Raw genomic sequence first — 21,147 nt, forward strand, 5'->3', positions numbered from 1 at the left:
GACATTGAACCACTGAGTGCTTTGAGTGACAGCTGCTTCCTTGCTAAGGCCTGGGTGTGTGTCCCAGTTCAGCTGCATTCAGGCACCAGTCCAGCCATGGACCATTTCCTGTGTCAGTGGTGCTCAACTTTGTTCGAGCTGTCAAATCCTCAGATGCTGGGGCTTTAAAAGACAAAAAGGGAAAGGGCAGTAGATAGTTGAGCCTGGGGAGAGGTCACGGAGACAGCTGTTCTGAAAAACCAAACAGCATCCGTGGTTTCCAAATCGTGCAAATGCTCTTTCAGTGACGCCGCGAGGCTGGGAGAGTAACAACTTGTAAATTATACTTCGGAAGTGACACTTGTCCCACCATAGTTTCTGTGCCACTCTCCCTCCTCCAGAGGCCTTTTGCCCTTGATTCCAAGGTCTATCAGCCTTTTCTTTGGTTTGTGTCCTTGAAAAATACAACAAAAGCAAGTTCTAAGGCAGTTACAGTTAAATTTTTCTCTTTAAAAAAAGAAAAACCCCTTAGTTGCCATTACAATGTTTGCAAAATGATTGCAAACAATTTTAAAAGCAAAATAAATATCAGTGATGCATTCAGGAAGCAGAAGTAGAACCAAGAAAGCCCATATGTAGAAGGAAGGAATATTTTGGCAGCCCATTTCTTCCTGTTTCTTATGCTTAGTTACCAGTGGCTCAGGACAGATCCACGTAGTTCAGATCTCCTAGGAGAACTTTTCAGACTAAAAAAAACCTATTTGTAGTACATGGGAGGGCTGAGTATTTGTGCTTCTGAAAGAACCCAAGGTCGTGATTCAAACATAACCCAAATCCAGCAAGCATTCAAATGCCAAAAGTCTTCCTACTTTTTCTCAGTGGTAAATGATTATGTAAACTCAGGAGGGGTGTTTACCTTGAGCATTAATTGAAAATAATGAAACACAAAACCAGAGGAGTGGCAATCCTGGGTCTAATAAAAGTTTTCCAAGCGAAAACAGCTTCATCCAAAACATAGCTTTATCCAAAGTAGTGTATTTAAATCCATGAATTTCAATGAGAGACAGAGAGAGAGAGAGAGAGAGAGAGAGTTGTATTAAGTAAGGTACAGAGATTTATTGTAAGGAATTGGCTCAGGTAATAGTGGGGGGCTGGTAAATCCAATGTCTGCAGGATATGCCAGCAGGATAGAAACCCCCCGGGGAAAGTTGCTGTTTCAGCCTTTAGTGTCAAGGCAGCCTGGAGGCCAAACTCCTTCCTCAGTGAACCTCAATCTTTTCGCTTAAGACCTTTAACTGATTGGGTGACACCTGCCCATGGTACGGATGATAATCTGCTTTCCTTAAAGTCTATAATATAAAGGTTAATCATATCTGGAAAATACCTTAAATACCTTCTCAACAACGCCCAGACTCATGTTTAACCAAAAATTGGGCACCAGGGACTAGCCAACTTGACATATAAAATTAATCATCATAAACATGAATCAAGTTCAGCCCAGATATCTGTATATATCTCTTCTAAATATTCTTCCTCTGGACATCCATCTCCTCTGCCTATGTTATTTTAAACTAATGCTAACTTTATATCAATAGGTCATGAATATGGGGCTTAACAAAAACAGTGCTGGGTCCTTCATCCGCAAAGACCTTTTGGCTATGTTGAGTAGGGTCAGGAACTTTCATTCTCTCAAATGAATGAAGTCAACAAATCTTGTTAATGTATCCCTATTGGCAATTTGCTAACCATGTATCCATACCTCTTCCAGGAAATCTAATTTTTTTAATTTAAATTTTTTTGGTCATGACCCCTTTGGAGAAGCTCATTAAACAACAGGCTTCCTGCCCAGAAAATATGCCTAGACAGACTCACGTATGACATTTACCACCTGATTTCACATATTCTGAAACCCATCCATGCATAGATGCCAGGTTCAGAAGCCTTGAAAAATGTTCCTTGGCATCCACACAGCAGGCACTCGGGCACCAAGGATGCAGAGAAGAATGAGCCATGGCCCCACCCTCAAAAGCTCACAGTCTTATGGAATCAGCAAGAACATAAAACATTTTCCAAAGACAGGGTGAAATGTGAGAGAGGGTGAGGAGTACCAAAGGGGCACCTAACTCAGACTCGGGAGGTCAGAGAAGGCTGCCCCAAAGAGATGCTGGGACACATAAAATTCTGCTTGAGTCCTGCCTGGTCTTTCTGGTAGAAGAAACTGATGGGCAAGAGAGTGTTTGGGTTCTTAGGGAAAATATTTTTCCGGATGACTGAAGGATGAGATGGGAGGCAGCAGGGTGAGGAGGGAGCTGGAAGGGTAAATGATAGCCTCACGCAGAAGGGCTTAGACCAAGGGTCAGTTGGTTCTTTCCCAAAATGAGCAAGGAAGTAACTGATTTAGGCTTTTCTAATTATCTGGTCACCATGGTAACTTCTCAAGGTGGACTTTGTAGCCCAAAGACAGCCATAGATAACATGTAAATGAATGATATGCCCAGGTTCCAATAATATGTTGGGAACACTGAAATTGATGTAATTTTTAAATCCGTAGTCTTTAGTTTTTGAGATTTAGGTCTACAAAAAAAATTGAGCGGAAAATCCAGAGAATTCCCAGATACCATCTCACCCCCACCCACCCACCATACATTTTCCCCCTATCAACATTTTGCATTAGTCTGGGACGTTTGTAGCAAATGATGAGCCAATACTGATACAATGTTATCAACTGGAGTCCATTGTTTATATTAAGATTCACTTTTGGTGTTGCGTGTTCCATGGGTTTTAACAAATGTATAATGACAGGCATCTGTTATTATAGTATCCTGTCGAATGTTTTTATATAGAAAGTTTCACTGCCCTAAAGGTCCACCAGATTCTGTTTATCCCTCCTTGCCTTCCCTGAGCTGTTAGCAACCCCTGATCTTTTTACTGTCTCCAAAGTTTTGCCTTTTGCACAACGTCATACAGGTGGAAACCTACAGCATGTAGCCTTTTCAGATGGGCTTCTTTCACATGATATTATGCATAAGGTTCTTTGATATCTTTTCATGACTTCATATCTCATTTCTTTATGGCACCGATCACTTCCCATTGTGTGGCCAGACCACAGTTTATTTATGCATTCACCTGTTGAGGGACATCTTAGTTGCTGTCAAGTCTTGGCAATTATGACTTGGCAATAAACATTCATGTACAGAGTATTTTGGGGGGCAGGGGTAGAGGGAGAAGAAAAGAGAGAATCCCAAGCAGGATCCATGACCCGCGCAGAGGCAGACGCAGATCTCACGACCCTCAGATCATGACCTGGACCAAAACCAAGAGTCAGACACTTGACCAACTGAGTCACCCAGGTGCCCATCTTGTGTAGATTTTTATGTGGACATGTTTCAGCTCATTTGGATAAATACCAAAGAGCACAACTGCTGAATTATAGGATAAGAGTATGTTTAGTTTTGTAAGAAACCACCCAACTGTCTTCCAAAGCGGCCGCACCATTTTGCATTCCCCCAGCAGTGAATGATAGTTCCTGCCACTCCATGTCCTCACTAGCATTTCACGTTTTGAGTGTTTGGGATGTTAGGTATTCTGTTAGGTGTGTAACGACATCTCACTGTTGTTTGTGTTTGCGATTCCCTCATAGCGTATGATGTTAAACATCTTTCTGTATGTTTATTTGCCATCTTTGTATTTTGGCGAGGTATGTCTGTTAAGACCTTTTGCCCAGTTTTAAATTCAATTGTTTGTTTTCTATTTGTTGAGTTCTAAGAGTTTTTTGTATATTTTAAACAAAGTTCACATCCTTTTCACATGTCACATTCCTTGGATTTTTTTTTCAACAATTTAAAAATGTAAAAATCAGAAAAAGAAGATTATCATGTGATCTCATTTATATGTGGAGTTTAAGAAACAAAACAGAGGATCATAGGGGAAGAGAGCTAAAAATAAAACAAGATGACAGCAGAGACGGAGACAAACCATACGATACTCTTAATCAGGAAACCAACAGGGTTGCTGGAGGGGAGGCGGGTGGGGGATGGGGTAACTGAGTGACGGGCATTAAGAAGGGCAGGTGACATAATGAGCACTGGGTACTATATGAGACTGATGGACCTCTGATCTCTACCTCAGAAACCAATAATACATTATACGTTAATTAATTGAATTTAAATAAAAAATAAACTAAAATTGCAGTAATTGTCGGCTTGTGGGCCATACGAAAACACGTGGTGAGACAGATTCAACCCACAGGCCTGGCATGTGCCAACCTCTGCTGCAGAAGTTGGTTTTTCTTCTTAGAGTCTCTAGAGATTCACTGAATGGTCACGTGCAGTAAAGAGAAGTGGCCCACTATCCACTTAATCACTCTGTTTGTAATGAAGTGAGGGAAGAAGTAGGAAGTACGAGGGGCCTGGAACAAGGACACCTATTAGGGGTTTTGTTGCAATGATCCAGGTGAAGGATAGTGATGGCTTAAATTTAAAAAGTTGATGGGGCGCCTGGGTGGCTCAGTGGGTTAAGCCTCTGCCTTCGGCTCAGGTCATGATCTCAGGGTCCTGGGATCGAGCCCCGCATTGAGCTCTCGGCTCAGCAGGGAGCCTGTTCCCCCTCTCTCTCTGCCTGCCTCTCTGCCTACTTGTGATCTCTCTCTCTCTGTCAAATAAATAAATAAAATCTTAAAAAAAAAAAAAGGGTCGATACAGGTGAGCAGAGCTGGGCAGATTCCAGAGATTTTAAGGAAACAAGAGGGACAGAACTCAGGGACTGATGTGTGGGTACAAAGGAGGGCATCCAGAGATGATGCCTAGATTTCTGACTTAGACAATGATTAACGCTGTTGCCATTCACTGATTCAGAGAACACAGGTGGGACAGCAAAGGTGGGTGGGAATACAATGAGTGCGAGGGGACCTTGGGACACCTGTGAGGGACCATCCAGTTGCTGGTTGGAAATCACCAGCTTATTCATTACAAAACCATGGGGGTAGAGGTATGTTGAGAGAAGAAAAGGGAAGAAGGAAGGTGGCATGAGAAGGACCAAGGTTGAGAGGATAAAGGGAAGAGGGGGATCCAGAAGGAACATTTAGAAAACAGGCAGCACACCGGGAGAGAATGGAGTCACAGAAACCAAAGGAAACAAGTGTTTCCAGATGGAAACCGATGCTACAAAGGGATGGCGTGAGACATGAAGAGTTGGGACAATTCACAGCACAGGTGGGACACCGGAAACCAAGATGCCACTTCTGATCTGCCATCAGGGAGGAAGTATGCTCTGGGCTGCCTCTCCACATGAACTCATTTGCATTGACCAGCTAGCGAGAGATTAGAGAATAAATAATCAGGAAGCCGTCAGGCTACTTAATGTTCATTCGCGATCTGTATTAGAGGCACAGGGAAACCACACAGAATGTCAAGACTGCATTGCTTTCATTAATCGCTTTTCTAGTCACGTCCCATAGAGTGAATCCTGAATGGTGTCCTTACCCAGCTATTTCCGCAGTGTAATTTTGAGTGTTGCCCCAACTGGCACGTTCCCCAAACCTGGTCGTCATGCCTTCCCAGAAGTTCTATGAGTTACCCAATACCCGTTCAATAAATTCCTTTCCTACTTAGGTCATCCAGCCTTTATTTCTTTGCTTACATGTGAGAACACTGACTGATATAAATTTCTGGAAAACAACAGTATAAAAGTCTCTAGACTTCTATTTGGATAATTATAAAGCAACATGTTAGTTCAAGTACAGTCTTTATGTCATCTAAGAAAGGAAGACCGTGAGACAGCGGTGGGTGAGCGGGTCAGGGAGTGAGATACTCACCCAGCCAAAATTACAGCCATGTGGAGAGCCCAGGCTGGCTAGCCACACTTTGACCACCTTGATCCAGCCATGCCTGAAGGTGGGAGCCCAGAGCAGGGGGCTCTGCTCCATGGCTATCACTTACAACTCATCATTGTACAGTGGTCATCTCAACTGTAGAGGACCATTAAAAAAATTCTCTGCTGCAAGCTGGAGAAAAGCATAGACAAATTTCTAGCACCTGCACTGGGAAAACCTATGTGCCTTTTCCACTTTGAAATAAACATCTTATTTGTGCTCATCTTAATGATGGCTGTTGGTGAGGCTTAATGAAGCAGATCTTAAGGCTGGTCTTTCTGGCCCAAATCTTAGCTTGCTGCCCCACCCCTGCCTGCTTCTAGATTTGGATTCCAGGATAGAATTCAGTGCCCCATTTCTGAATGTTTTCTCATCAATTCTTGCCGAGTGGGTCTTACCTACTTCTATCCCTCTCTTTTCCTTTCTCCCACCTCCATGACACCCTTGCTCTCTGAACTGAGTCCAGCATTCCAGATTTGCAACTGGCCTCCTGTCTACAACCCCAGGCTCTCAGAAACCCTTCTTAACTTCCCATCCCCTGATGGGGTCTAACCCCCTGTCTCAGTATTCCCTTGCCCTTCCCCATTTTCCTACTACCCATCACAGCATGCACTTGCTGTTCAGCCTTGATCAGGAGTACAAGGTGTTAGCCTTGTATGCAAAGTACAAGTTCCAGAAGCACTCATTATTTAAGACTGATCTGAGGAAGGCTGTTCCTTATTCATGGCTAAAGTGGCGCCACCCAGTGGCAGTAGTATAAACAGGGGTTAGGATTCATGCAGGCTTTGAAATTCTGCGGCTGGAAATGGACATCATCTCATTTCCAATTGCATACATTTTTGTCTGGACTGTGTCTTGACTTGACCACGGGAGTCATCCAAGCACTCATTAACAGATTAATGTGTAGCTACTCTACCAGGAGCTGTGATTATCCCTCCAAGGGTGAGCCAAACACAGTTTCTGGTCTTTAGGGAGAGAGACAAGAAAATTACAAGTGGGGGAGGGAGGATGGAGGGTAGGAAGGGAGGGCTTCCCGGAGGAGGAGGCATCTAAACTAATGCAAGAAGAATAAGGAAGAGTTGGTGAAGTGGGGGAAAGGAACGCTTTCAGACAGAGGAAACGTGTGCAAAACACCCAGAGGTACAAAGGAACATTCTGGATGGCATTTAGGAAACTGCAAGTTGTTCCAGATATAGGAACCCAGACGCTGTGTGAGGACAACTGGCTGAAGATGAGTCTGAAGAGCTCACGACGATAAGGCTAGCACTCACACACACAGTGTTTACTTGTGTCTGGAACGACACCCATGTTTTACACATACTAACTCAGCCCATCCCTCACCACAGTTTCCTAAGGTAGATGCTATTGTCATTTCCATTTTACAGATGAGTCTGGGGCATGGAGATGCTAAGGAACTTGCTCAAGTCATAGAGATAGGAAGAGGTAGAGCTGGGGTGTGAACCTGGACCCGGAGCCAAGCCAATGCACTTGGGTTTTCACCTTCTGAGCAACTGAAGACCTCAAGGGGAAGAGGACCTCAATCAAGGTGGCTTTAGAAAGGTCATAGGATGCCAGCATGTTCTCTGGTGCCAACAGCAACACTGGCACCAAGGATGTTTGGGAGTTAACACTCGGGGGAGATATCAACACACATCAGCCAGTCCAGGAAGTGAGAGGGCAACAGCACGGGATGGAATTAAGGTCAGTTGCCAGGTTTCCGAGAACTGAGTAAGGAGCTACCAGGATGCTAGCCACGGCTGCCGGAGACGAGGGCATGGGGATTGCACCTGACCGTGACTGCCCAGTGCCTGACACCAAGATGTCTTTTCAGACAGTCCACTTATCTTTTCAGACTTACCTGCCTACACTCACCTGAGATACTCACCCGACCAGAACCTACTTTCTTTTTTTTTTTAAGATTTTATTTATTTATTTGACAGATCACAAGTAGGCAGAGAGGAAAGCAGAGAGAGAGAAGGGAGGAAGCAGGCTCCCCGCGGAGCAGAGAACCTAATGCGGGGCTCAATCCCAGGACCTTGAGATCATGACCTGAACCGAAGGCAGAGGCTTTAACCCACTGAGCCACCCAGGTGCCCCCAGAACCTACTTTCTTATGTATACTCAGACACATTCATAAAAGGGCTGAGGAGCATTAGAATAAATAAGCTTTAAATAAAATTAGGTTAAAACATGAATAAGAATAAATAGTAAAATCAGGAGAAAAACATAAATAAGAGCAGAAATCAAGCTGGGGGCAGGATGGAAGAGGAAACATAAATATTCAAGCCCTAAGATTTTCCTAACTATTGCTATCATCAAGTTCAAGTGTGAGGCTAAGCTTCCTAGCAAGGGAAAAGAGAGACAAGGTCACTTACATGGTTGCTATTGATAGAAAAGAGGAAATGCACCCATCTGTCAAGAAAACGTTTGTGTCCTTGGCTGACAAAGCTCTGATATGGGTTTCCAAACTGGACTGCTCTCTAGTTCTTTGATAGCCCCTCCGTTTTCCCAATGCCACACCCAGGTTCAGGTCATTGGACCCTCCTACTTTACAAGCGCATAGCTAACAGTCAAAATCCTGCCTGAATGTCAAAGACCAAGTTCAAGAGTCAGGCACCTACAAAGATGTCTGTTTCCTCCCTGGTCAGATGTTCTTCTCTCATGCAGTTCCCTGCCTTGTCTACATGAAATCCACAGGACCTATTATATTCTCCTAGATGTCATAGTTCAATGTGTCTAGGTCTTACCTTACTGAGACAGTATTGCTTCTTGGTTAGAGTGACGGCTCTGGAGTCTATCTACCCGGGTTCCACCTCTGCCACCCACCAGCTGCCTGACCGTCAGCAAATCACTCAAACTCCCTAGACCCCAGTTTTCTCATCTGTAAAGTGGGAACGGTAAGAGCATTGCCCTTGCTCTGTTAGCGTGGCTCCTCGCACATGGTGAAACCATCAGCATCTTCATAATCATCATCTCCCCTAGGGCTGAGCTGTCCACTGCAGTAGCCACCAGCTACAGCAGGCTCTTTAAACTGATACCAGTTATCATTAGAGTGTAAAAGTCAGGGGGTGCCTGGGCGGCTCAAGCAGTTAAGAGTCAGACTCTTGATTTTGGCTCAGGTCGTGATCTCAGTGTCGTGAAATCGAGCCTCAAGTGGGGTTCTGTGCTCAGCGTGGAGTCTGCTTGAGATTTTCTCTGTCTCCCTCTGCTTCTCCCCCCTGCTCGATCAAATAAATAAATAAATAAAATCTTTTGAATAATCAATAAAGTGTAAAAAAAAAAAAAACACTCACATATCAGTGACACTAGCCTGCCTCATGCGGGTAGTGGCTCCCATCTTGGACGACACAGATATAGGACATTTCCATTATCACAAAAGTTCTATTGGACAGTAGAGGTCTAGAGCAAAGATTGGTGTATTTTTCTGAAAAGGGCCAGATAGTGATTATTTCAGGCTTTGCAGCCATATGGTCTCTGTTGTAACTACTCTGCCTCATCGGCATAGCATGAACACAGCTATAGACAACGCATAAATGCATAGACGAAAGGGCCTGGCTGTGTTCCAGAAAACTTTATAGGCACTAAAAACTGAATCTCCATGATTTTTGTATTTCACAAGACAACTGAATTTTTTCAACCACTTAAGCATGTAAAAATCATTCTTAGCTTGTGAGCTGTAGAAAAACTATAGGTGGACCATAGTTTGATGACCTGCACTCTTGAGTATAAGCTCCTTCTAGAAAAACTCCCATCTCATTCACAGCTCCATATTCTGGAATGCCTACCCCTGAGATCCTGCTACTTAACTACATAGCAGGCTCTCGGTACACATTGGAAATGAGTCATGTGTAAGTCATAACCTCTGTATCATAAGAGTTCACAGACTAGAGTCAGCCAGAATAATGGCCCCCAAAGATATCCACACACTCCCCAGAACCTATGATTGTTATATTACTTGGCGAAGGGGAATTAAGGTTGAAGATGGAATTGGGATGCTAATCAAATGACTTTAGGATAAGGAGATTATCCTAGATTATCTGGGTGGCCCCAATGTTATCACAAGGGTCCTTAAATGTGAAAGAGGGAGACAGAAGAGCCGGTGTCAGAGTGATGTGTTGGGACAAAGACTTCCCTGGTCATTGCTGACTTTGAAGGGGGAGGGGGAAGTCAAGGAATGTGTGGACTCTAGACAACGTAAGATTCAAGAAAGCAAGTTCTTCCCTGGAGCTTTCAGAAAAAGAATGCAGCCCTAACCAACACCTTGATTTCAGCCTAGTGAGACCCACTGAAGATTTTTGACCTCAGGAGCTCCAGATAATGAATTTTTGTTGTTCCAAGACATGAAGTTTGTGGCCATTTGTTATAGGAGCAAGAGGAAACTAACACACGAACTAGCAGAAAAGACAGGCAGGGAGCAAATGCAATGAGTAGAGGAGCACCAGAGGGGCAGGCACAATGGACAACATCAGCACAAGTGGTCCAGGCCAATGGAATACACGAGAAAAGAGGCCCAGCATGTAAGTGGAATCCTATGGCGTTTGTCCTTCTGAAACTGGCTTATTTCACTTCGCATGTAAAATTCCACTGATATGGGGTCTCTAACATAGTTAAACTCCTAGAAGCAGAGAATAGAGTGGTGGTGGCCAGGGTCTAGAGGAGGGGGACATGAGGAGATGCTGCTCAATGAGTATGAAGTTTCTGTTCTGCAAGATGAACAAGTTGTAGAGATCTGGTGTACAGCATCGTGTCTGGAGTTAACGGAGTATTTATTGTGCCCTAAGAATCTATCAAGTGGGTAGATGTCATGTTAAGTATTCTTGCCACACACTCTCATACATGCAAAGGGACCCAAGGACACTTTTGGAGGTGATGGCTATGTTTCCTACCTCAACTGTGGCGATAGCACCACAGGTGTGTGTGTGTACGTCCAAATTCATCAAATTGCATATATAAGCATGTGTAGTTTTGTGGGAGTCTTGGACACCACTTATACTTTGATAAAACTCTTTAAAAAAAAAAAAAGAAAAGAAAAAGAGCCCGGGCATGGACAAAGGCACAGAGGGTGAAGACCATGGTGGTTTGAGGAACCTATAAGAAGTCTGAGATTATAGGAGAGCACAGTAGGAGGGAACGGGAATGAGAGGAAAGGTAGGCAGAGGCCAGATCTGGGAAGCCCTTAGCCCCACTGAGAAGACTTTCTTCATCTATTACAATTACAGGTATCTATTACTACCTAACAAATTGACCCAAAATTTAAAGCAACAATTATTGTATTACATCTCATGATTTTGTGGATCAGGAATTTTGACAAAACTCAGTTGGTTAATTCTTCTGCTCCATGTGGTCTCAACTCAACTGAGTTCTGAGGTCTGAGGTCTTGCAGTGGTATTCAGCTGGAGGGTGGGCAGGTCTGAAGGGTTCAAATGGTTTTTCCCCAACGTGTCTGCTACTGTGGTGGGGATGATTCAGTGAATGGACCCCACTTGTGCTGTTGGCTGGGGCACTGACAACACAGAAGTCTCAAGATGTCTTCCATGACAGCCTAGAGCTCCCAGAGTCTCAAGACCACCATGCAAAAACTGCATAGCTTTTTGTGACCTAACCTTGAAGTCCCAGAACATTATTCCTGCCACATTCTCTTCATCCAACAAATGACTTTAGCCAGCCCAGATTCAAATGGAAGGTCATTGAACCCAGACTTTCTGTGAAGGAGTATCAAAGCTCCTTGACCACATTGAATCTGCCATACTAGAAGTAGGGGAGCCAGTAAAGGGTTTTATTGGGGGTGGAGGATGTGGATTCTTTCAACATTATATGGAAAAATACCAAAAAAAAATTAAAATCATCCACAATCCCACCACCCAGAAATTAACAAAACATTGTGAAGAATTCTCTGTCAGTATTTTTGATGTTCCATCTCTTCAGACTCTCCATATGTTTTTGTACTTTTCCACTGAAAGATGTTAGATAGGAAATGGATATTATTAATTTGCTTGTCGAAATGTTACTTTGGCATCGGTGCAGAAAATAGCTTGACAGGGAGACCAACTGGATGGCCATTGCTATAATGGAGACAGTGGCCCCTGCAAGGCTGGGGGTTACAGGGGGAACTCTGCCATTCCAGGAGTTTCTCCCCATTTCATTTTTGATACGGGCAATTTAACTTCAACAAATATTATATAAAGTGCTTCACAAATATAACTTCAAGACAAGCCCAATCCAGAAACAGGCTGAAAAAAGAGCCATCTGAAAATTTACCCCTTGCTCTCACCATACCTCTCCAGCGGGGCGCCTGAAATCTGGTTCCATATCGTCTTCACACCAGTCTCAGGTTTAAAAAGTGACCTCTTAGTCAAGCACTGTGGTAGAGGGAAAGAAATGTTGGAGAAGCACATGCTGGCCCTTAAAGATTCTGCCAAAGAGGGGCACATTTCAGTCCTTCTTGCATTTCTCTGTCAAGGCCAATCACAGGATGACGAGGTTGTACATGGTGCAGAGAAGACTTGCGATGGCCCACAAGCCCTTATGGTGTGGTTGCCGTCAGCCTCTGATCTGAACCCTTTGAACATCCTGATCATGCACTTCTCCAGGCACAATGATGTCCTGGCTGGTTGGCAAACAAGTCAGGCCCACCGCCTCAGGGTCTCTTCTCTCTCCCTGAAACATGGACTTCCCCAGACAGCCTCAGGCCTCATGGCCCCACCTTCTTCAGATCTGCGCCCAAATGCCACCTGACCACCCCCATATTCTCCCTTACTCCATATTTATCACTTTATGACATATTGTATGTATCTTACTGTTTTATTCTCTATCTCTCCTTCCTTTTCTCTCTCTCTCTCTTTCTCTCTCTCTCTCTCTCTCACACACACACACACAGAAATGTAAGCCTCAGGGGTGTCTGGCAGGTACAGTCAGGAAAACACGTAACTCCTGATCTTGGGGTTGTGAGTTCAAGCCCCACGTGTGGTGTAGAATTTACCTGAAAAACAAAAAATTCAAAAAAACAAAAAAAAAAAAAAAAAAAAGAAAGAGAGAGAGAAAGAAAGAAATGTAAGCTTCATGAGAGCAAAGCTTTTGTTCTGATCACTGTATAGCCTCCAAGACCTAGAATAGTATCTGGCATATAAAAGGTGCTAAGAAATATATTTGAATGATGTAATGATGGATGAATGAATACTAGAAAGAGTATTGGCACAAGAGAAAGTCAGAAAATGTTGACTTAAATTATAACCAGGTGCCTCTTCCTACAGAACATAGCGTAGGTCTAAAAAATATTGATGAACTAATTTGGTGACTTTCATTTGAAAGCTCTAGAGTATAAAGTGTACCTGGAGGTAAAGTTTATTTCCCAGCAGGGGAACTGTGGATCATTTTAGTTATTTATGTTTTCCTGACTTTTATTAGTAAAACAGTGTTTTGAGTTCCTGCCATATGCCCAGCCCATTCGTGTGTGCATAAACATCTTGGGAAATGCATGCATCAGCTCTGGGATTACTGTACCCAGTGGTAGAACCAGATTTCAAACTCTGGTTTGATTCCAGAGAAGAAGTACAGCCACACTACGTTCTTACTTTCTATAGTGAGCTTAATTTCTTCTTCTATTAGAAAGGGGAAGGGGAAAGCTTATTTAAAAGGAAAAAAGAGAGAACACGCGGGTGGCTCGGTCGGTGAAGCATCTGACTCCCGGTTTCAGCTCGAGTCAAGATCTCAGGGTCAGTGGGACGGAGCCCCCCACCGGGCTCCACGCTCAGCCAGGAGTCTGCTTGAGATTCTCTTCCTCTGCCCCTTCCCCACTTGTGCTCGCACCTGCTCTTTCTCTGGAATAAATAAATAAATATTTTTAAAACCAATAATAAAAGGAAAAAAGGAGGAGGTGGAGAAAGAGAAGGAGAAAGCAAGGAGGTGGAAGAAGAAGAAATATCTTTGAATCCAGAGCTCGTGTCCCCTGACAGTAGAGCAGACTTCAGCCTGATGATTTTTTCATTAAACAGTCCCCTGGAAAGCCATTAGTTTTCAAGACTTCCTAATCATGCAGACATTGAAAAAAATCTCTCAGGGTCTTCTCTGCCTAGTCCAGACATCAGTCTGACTAATGCGAAATTGATGGCAAAGTCGGCTGGTTCCTGAGAGAATCTTTTCTTCCATTTTGATCAATCAGAGGTTCAGTGAATCACTAAGTGTGCAATGGACCAGAGCACTTCATCATTGAGCTTAAAGCATATATGTTTAGAATCAATGAGAGGAACAGAATTTTTAAGTACAGAAGATGTAGCTCTTTTAGACTTTGCAAGAATAATTGGAATGATGTTTCCCCCTTTATACGCAGTGCCCAAAATCTGTGGGTACAAAATGAAGTCTCTGTCTTTGTAGGTCAGGCATGATCACTGTTTTACAAACACAGAGAAGGAGGAGAGTTTAGAAGATCTCGCCTCCAGAATAAAAGATCAAAGGGTCAGAATAACAAGCTGTCACTTGAAGGGAAATATTTTTAGAAGGCTTAACTCAGGGGAAGTAACAGGTGTCTTCTTTTTACTTTGCCCCCTTTTACAAAGCAAACTTACTGCTCTACTAATACAACATAATCCAAGCACACTGAGTAACTCGGAAGTCTAAGATAATATCCTGTGCAGCCAGAGCTGGGTCTGGAGGTCACTTGACATTGGTCACGCTCTGTGATGGTGAACTCAGGCACGGTCTCTGACTCTCCAACTGCGTGGAACTTACATTTCATTCTAGACATTTTAAAGATGTGTACATTTAAGGTATCCAAAGTGATATTTTGATGTAAGTATACCTTATATAATGATTGCTTCAATCAAGCTAGTTACATCACCCCACATAGCTACCATGCACACACACGTGTGTGTGTGTGTGTGTGTGTGTGTGTGTGTGTGTGGTGTTATTGGTTTCTACATGTTTTAGTCATCTTCGTATCACCTGTGCTTAATACATATGAAGTACTTCAGAGATACCACATGAATAAATGAATGAGTGGCTGGTGTGATGAGTCATTATCAAGATGGAGACTGTGAGGGGCGCCTGGGGGGCTCAGTCATTAAGGCATCTGCCTTCGGCTCAGGTTCATGTTCCTGGGGTCCTGGGACCGAGCCCTGCGTCAGGTTCTGTGCTCAGCAGGAAGCCTGCTTCTCCCTCTCCCTCTGCCCCTGCTGTGTTCCCTCTCTCGCTGTGTCTCTCTTTGTCCAATAAATAAAATCCTTAAAAAAAAAAAAAAAAGATGGAGACTGTGATAAAGAGGAAACATTCTGGCCATCCACACCTGGAAGTTTGGGATCAAATATAATAAGGTTTTTAATGCATAACTAAGTTCTTGAAGAGGAAAAGGAAACCTCAGGAGCCAAAAACATGGCACAAACATAGGCAGGGGAAAAGTACAAACAAAAAGGTACGGAAAACCAGACCTATGGGGGACGTGAGCTGATGCCGTAACTGGGTAAGGAGAGCTACGGCTGTTAGACTTGGTAAATGACAGGCTCAGATTGCACTAAACAGACAGGAGAAATGAAGCTTTGGACCCATCTGTGGCAGGAAATTAAACTGAGACCCCTACATAAAACCGACATCTTCGACTACATTAGTTGATTTTTTCTTAGCTCTCTCTGTGCTGTGTTCCACCTAATGTTATCATGATTTTTTTTCTTCAAATTAACAAATTTTCTCTTTTGCTGCTCTTAACATGCTGTTGAACCAATCTATGAGCTTGTAGTTTCAATGACCCTGTTTTTTGTTTTTGGAAGTTACTCGATTCTTTTAAACATAGATCAATCTTTTTAAATTCTAGGATCTTGGCTATTTTCCCTTCTCTTTTTTAAAAGATTCATTTATTTATTTTTAGAGAGACAGAAAGAGCACTAGCAGGGGGAGGGGCAGAGAAGGAGGGAGAAAGAGAATCCCACTCAGACTCCTTGCAAAGCACGGAGCCTGACTCAGGGCTCCATCCCAGGACCCCAAAATCATGACCTGAGCCAAAATCAAAAGCCGGCCATTGAACTGACTAAGCCACACAGGGGCCCCTCCCTTCATTTTGAGTCTCTTTTCAACGTCTATCCTTATTTAAGCATACGTGAAAGTCTTTTTCAAACTGCTGTATCATAAGAAGTTTTTGTGTGCTAATTTTCTATTGTGAGCTCATTTTCACAATAGAGCTGTCAGTGGGAATCCTCTGTGGTCTGAGTTACAGTGTATCCCTCCAGAGAGCTGTTTGTTTCTTCTGCTAGGTACCCCAGAGCTATCATTATCCTGGGACTTTTAAAAATGTTAATTCATCAGTTCAAGGGTTCACGAACAACCCAGCTACTGTACATTTGAGGCCCAAACTCATTTGCAGTACAGTCTGGAAATCTCAGTGTCTCTAGAGATTTTCTATTTTACCCAGAACTCAAACAAAGACACTCTTCTCTGTTTCCCTAAGCTACTGGATAGTTCTCCACTGAGTGACATAAAGATCGTAAAATTGAATAATAATAGGAAATGCTCTCTTATAATGAGTCTTGGTTATGAAGTGAACAAAATTTACATGGTCATTATGAAGTAATGGCAGAAAATGTAAAAATAAAAATACAGTGAAGGAAGAGAGACAAACTGGAAGTAGTAGATGGAAGGGTATCTAATACCTTCTGATAGTCTGAGATTTTATACATTCTGGGAAAAGAAATAAAGGTTTATGATATGACCATTGCTGTCATATACAAAGATGATCAGGGAGGATTTTCATATTACTATATTATCGAGGAAGAGTGTGTTAAAGATTCCATCACCACACCAAACAACTGAAGGCATTGTCTAAAATTTATAAATGAATAAATAACAAAGGGTATGTTACTTTGATATATTGAGAATTTAGGAGAAATTTTGGGAAACAAAGCACTTTGAAAGTAAATGCTGATGGTGTGTTGAGCTTAGGACAAGGAAATGTAAGTTACTGGTCTGCTCCCTCTCAGAAGTTATTTTGTATCATTTGATTTTTGAATCCTGCACATTTTGAATTTTGATTTTGAATCCTCCTCTATTAAAACTTAAAATAAGCTTCAAAAAAAAACCCACTGTAGGATAATCTCTAAAAGAATAGTCAAGATGTATAACTTCCAAATCAAAACCAGTTAAAAGGGGGGTGAGGTAGGCAATCATGAATATTAATCAATGAGGGGCACCTGGGTGGCTCAATCAGTTGGGCACCTGACTCTTGATCTCAGCTCAATTCAAAATCTCAAGGTCATGGGATCGAGCCCCACCTCGGGTTCCACACTCAGTGCAAAGTCTTCTTGTCCCTCTCCCTTTGCTCCTACCCCCACCCCCAATCGCACGCTCTCTCTCTCAAATAAATAAAATCTTTTAAAAATATATTAATCATGGAGATAAACAGATGCATAGGCACACATAGCAGATAAAAAGCACAAAATAAAATGACAGTAAATATCCAAAAATGACCCAAACCATTATCAAGAAGATTCAAGATTTGAACAACATAACTTAAAAGTCGAATCTAATAGAAATTGGAGAGAACTCAGCACCCAACAATTATTACACTGACATTATTCTTTAACCACTATAGATCATTTACCAGAATTGACCAGGCCCCATACACACACACACACACACACACACACACACACACACACAGGCATTAGGTTGCAAAAGAAGAGCACTGATGACAAAATCAAATAACCCAAAAACTCAACATCACATCACCATGTTCTCTGGGAAACTTGAAATCAAATTTAAGGATAGTAACAACAATAACAAAAACTTGACATGTGTAGAAATTTTGAAATATTACACACACACACACACACACACACACACACGCATTTCCACCATTGTGGAAATCAGAAATTAGAAAATATTTAGGTGAAAGCAGCAATGAAAAAAGTGCACCAGAATGGTTGGGCTGAAGCTAAAGCAGGACTCCCAGGGAAAATCTCATGCTATGCATGTCCTTTTGTTGTTTTTGTTTTATTTGCTCAATATTATGTTTCTGGATATGTTATTGGCATGTGAAAATTTAATTGCCCCCTTTAAGTGCTATGTAGAAACGCAGGGTGCACAGGATGTGTTTCTGCAATACATATGCAATTTTCTAAAAGTTTTTGGTAGAAGTTACATACGAGGTGAAGGGAGTTCCCTTCTATTCTCAGCTGGCTGAGAATTTCTATTGTGAATGCTTTTGAAATTTGTCAATCCTCAAAGAGATCTATTGAGAGGATTGTGTTTTCTTCCTTCATCCATTAATACATTAAAATCACATCACATGTAGAAAGTGATTTTTGAGTGTTAAACCACCCTTTCATTGTAGAAACAAATCCAACTTAGATTTTGGAATTTTTAAGACCTTTTTTAAATGTCTTAGTTCCTTCACTAAGTACATATGAAAACTTGGGGGTCTTGATTTTGAACTTTGGTGTTCTTTGGTTTTTATCTGATGAGCAGGTTGAGAAACTGGCTGGGGAGCTACAAGAGGCACCACATGACATCCCCGCTCTGCTGAACATTCATCACGGGACCGGAGACAGCCCTGCCGGCTTGCTGTCACTCTGTGTGACATCAGGCAGCAGGAGATCAAACAGGCCCCTGGGGCACTGCTGTCCAAGTCCTCCAGCGCTCAGCTCGTCCTGTTCATGCACAGATGTCCAACGCAGGATGTACCCTTCTGCTGGCATTCAATTCAACCCTTAGGAAGCACACCTCATCTTTTTAAAAACAGCAACAAATGACAGCTGACTCCCTCCCTTTCCAAAAACTTAGGAGAGGAAAAAGAAAAAAAACAAAAAGAGCAGAGTGGATCCGACTTAATGTTCTAAATCTAAACATTTTCCAGGCTTCAAATTCTTCAGCTGAATTGAAGAATGCTAAACTATACGTAGCTATGTATAATACAAAATGAATATGAAAATGTATTGAATGGCTTTGGAAAGATTGGCAAGAATCAAAACATTACCAATGAGCATCCAACAGCTGACATGCATTCCTTTTTTTTTTTGGAGACTTCCTCTTCTTGTTAACAAGTTTTAAAATCGAACGATGAATACATGCCTGTGTTTAGAAAGCCAAACCATGGCAGGGGGCGCCTCACTGGCTCAGTTGGTGGACCATGTGATTCTTGATCTCCAAGGTGGAGTTTCAGCCCCAGGTTGGATGTAGAGATTACTTAAAAATAAATAAATAAAAATAAAAAGCCAAACAGTAGCAAATTATACAAATTCAGAGTAAGCTCCTTCCTACCACATTCTCCCAATTTCAAAGGCTTTAGGAGTGGGAAATTATCCTTTCCAGTTCCCTCTTTCCAGAAATTGATAATGAAATTTGCTAGAGAAATCAGTTAATTGAATCAGTAGCCAAATGAATGGTTCTATCTCTTCATATTAAAAAATTCTGTGTAAGTCTGAATTTAAGGTTTTTTTAAGGTTGGTTTTTTGTTTTGTGTGTGTGTTTTTAGTAATCTCTACACCTAACTTGATCTTGGGCTTGAACACACAACCCCAAGATTCACATGCTCTTCCAATTGAGCCAGCCAGGCGGCCCCAAATTTAAGTTTAAATGTAAATCTGTACGTGCCATTTTGAACGTTTCCTCTGACATCTCCTGTAACATATGCAAGTCATATAAGAACATGAAACTTGCATCCACAGAACAACCCTTCTCAAAATTAAAAATTATTTACAATCTGGCATTTGCCATGAGTGACCTACATCATTTTCATTTCCATCGATTAAAAAGGAAGTTGCTGAAAGTATAAATTTTGGTCACCTAATAAATGAATTTGCATAAAAATGAGCCAGAAAAACTGAATGATGACTCAAGATAATCACATAAACAAATTACAATTTATTGCGTTACATACAAAATGTTATGTTTTGCAATTTGTAAGTTTATGTTAGTACTCAAGTATCTTTCTTACTCCTATTTTATAAGTAATAACATATTTTAGTTATAAAATATTGTATATTATATATATATTTTTTTTAAGATTTTATTTATTTATTTGACAGAGAGATCACAAGTAGGCAGAGAGGCAGGCAGAGAGAGAGGAGGAAGCAGGCTCCCCGCTGAGCAGAGAGCCCGATGCAGGGCTTGATCCCAGGACCCTGGGATCATGACCTGAGCCAAAGGCAGAGGCTTTAACCCACTGAGCCACCCAGGGGCCCCTATATTTATATTTTAGCTAGATATAATATATCTGTATATTTATAATATTATATATGTATTAGTGGTTTAGCATCACTTTTTCCTGCTTTTTTGAACAAGGGACCCTGAGTTTCTGTTCTGCACTGAACCCTGTAAATCATGTAGTCAGCCCCTGTTGGAAGGTTTGTTGCCCTCTAAAGACTCACAGACCATCCCAGTGCCCCTGAGCAGAGAAATCAGGAAGGTGGGTGGAGTTTGTCCTGTGGCCCCTGGAACGTGGGAGTCTCTACCCCAGCCTTGACAAGGTAAGGATTCATCATCTTCCCAAGTAACAGAAGCTGGAGGAATTCTCCAGGCTAGAGCCACCTTGAAGGGCCCCCCCTGCCACCTGCCAGTGTGACAGAACAGAGTCTGTGGGTGGGCACTGGATAAAGGAGCTTAGGAGGAGAGCCACAGAGGTCCACCAAAGAGCACATCTCCAAATCAGGAGCTAGGCAACACAGAGGGTCCCCTGAGAGCCCTCCGAATAACCACATCTGGGACCCATGGGAGAGACAGGCTTTAGGAGACATCTAGAGAGCTGTCATAATGGGAAGGTGTTAGGCAAGAAAGAAGTACAGGAATGTCACTGATGAAAACGTCACCCCTCTCTTGCTAATCCCCTCTCCTGGCTGTAAGGACTTGAAAAGTTAGGGGATGTGCCCATGCCTCCCTTCAAGGTGGTATGATTCCAGAAAAATAAACTGCCTTCTGTTCATCCTTCCATCTAGTTCATGGAAGACACCAGTCCCATTTGTACCTTCACGCACACATTCTTAAAATAGAAATAGACCTGGTGCCACTCTACAATTTCATATAACAACATATCTTAAGCTGGTTTCGGTACCAAAGGGGCTGCCTTATTCTTTTTTATGACTGCGTAGTATTCCATCTATGGGATACAATTAATGTAACCTGTCCTCTACTGATGGATATTTCACTGTTCTCCTGTCTTTTGCTGTAAATGTACTCCTTCCATATCACAAAAACATGCATTAACTTCTTTAGCTGTACATCACTAAAAGAAAAATAAAACCTGCATTGTTTGATTCCTTGTTTCATCTGTACAAAACAGCAAGGTTAATTTGTACAGTGAACTCTTCATTTTTTCCATTTCGTGC

The sequence above is a fragment of the Lontra canadensis genome, unplaced genomic scaffold (genome assembly GCF_010015895.1).
Source record: "Lontra canadensis isolate GAN:19392208 unplaced genomic scaffold, GSC_riverotter_1.0 scaffold41, whole genome shotgun sequence".
Classification (NCBI taxonomy): Eukaryota; Metazoa; Chordata; class Mammalia; order Carnivora; family Mustelidae; genus Lontra; species Lontra canadensis.